We start from the raw sequence: 1,408 nt of genomic DNA, 5'->3' as shown, positions 1-1,408 counted from the left end.
TTCATCACTTTTGGGATCCATCTTCCTTCTTTGCTCACGATCAGCCAAGATATAACATTTGCTACCAAATACATGGAAGTGTTTTACTGTAGGTTTTCTTCCTTTCCAGACTTCATAAAGGGTTGTGGGAGTCCCTTTCTTTAATGTCACTCTGTTGTGGACATAGCAGGTTGTGTTCATGGCTTCAGCCCAAAGGTGATACGGTAACTTCTTAGCGTGAATCATAGCTCTAGCTGATTCTTGCAGAGTCCTATTTTTTATTTCCACCACACCATTTTGTTGGGGAGTGATGGGAGATGAGAACTCATGATGAATTCCTTCTGAAGAGCAGAATTCAGCAAATTTGCTGTTTTCGAACTCCTTTCCATGATCACTTCTAATTTTGACAACAGGACTTCCTTTTTCCCTTTGAAGTTTCAGACACAGCTCCTTAAAGACTTCAAATACATTAGATTTTTCTCTTATAAAATTGATCCAGGTGTATCTGGAGAAATCATCCACTACTACATATGCATATTTCTTCCCACCAAGGCTTTCTACTTGCATGGGTCCCATCAAGTCCATATGAAGTAGTTCCAGGACTTTGGTAGTCGTGTCATGTCTGAGCTTCTGGTGTGACATCCTTGTTTGTTTTCCAATCTGACATTCTCCACAGATTTTTCCCTCATCAATCTTTAAGTTGGGGATTCCTCTAACAGCCTCAACTGATATGATTCTCTTCATCCCTTTCAGGTGCAAATGGCCCAACCTTTGATGCCATATTTTTACTTCTTCTTCTTTGGCTAAGGAACACATTGAAGAGTATCCAGTCTCTTGAGAGCTCCACATGTAGCAGTTGTCTTTGGATCTAACTCCCTTCATGATTACTTTATTTTCTCTGTTAGTAATCTGACATTCAGTTTTGGTGAAGTTTACATTCAGACCTTGATCACACAGTTGACTGATGCTTATAAGATTAACAGTTAATCCCTTAACAAGTAGGACATCATCAAGGTCAGGAACTCCTGGGCAATCCAGCCTGCCCATTCCCTTAATTTCCCCCTTTGCACCATCACCAAAGGTGACATAACTCATGGCATGAGGATGAAGCTCAGTTAGCAGATTTTTGTTCCCAGTCATATGTCTGGAGCAACCACTGTCAAAATACCAATCTTCTTTGGCAGAAACTCTGAGGGAAGTGTGAGCTATGAGACTTGTGACCTTTGTCATAGGAGCCCATTGCTTTTTGTTGATAGTCTTGTGATGCTTGGACCTTGATTGGTATTGAGACTGAACAGGGCCAGGATAGCCACATAGCTTATAGCAAAAGGGCTTCAGGTGGCCAAATTTTCCACAGTATTGGCATTTCCATCTTTGATGTTTCCCTTTTTTCTGTTGTGACATCTCAGGTTTGCTTTTAGCCTGGCTG

This window comes from Lathyrus oleraceus, chromosome 4 (assembly GCF_024323335.1).
Source record: "Lathyrus oleraceus cultivar Zhongwan6 chromosome 4, CAAS_Psat_ZW6_1.0, whole genome shotgun sequence".
Lineage (NCBI taxonomy): Eukaryota > Viridiplantae > Streptophyta > Magnoliopsida > Fabales > Fabaceae > Lathyrus > Lathyrus oleraceus.
Note: the sequence above shows the minus strand (reverse complement) of the source record.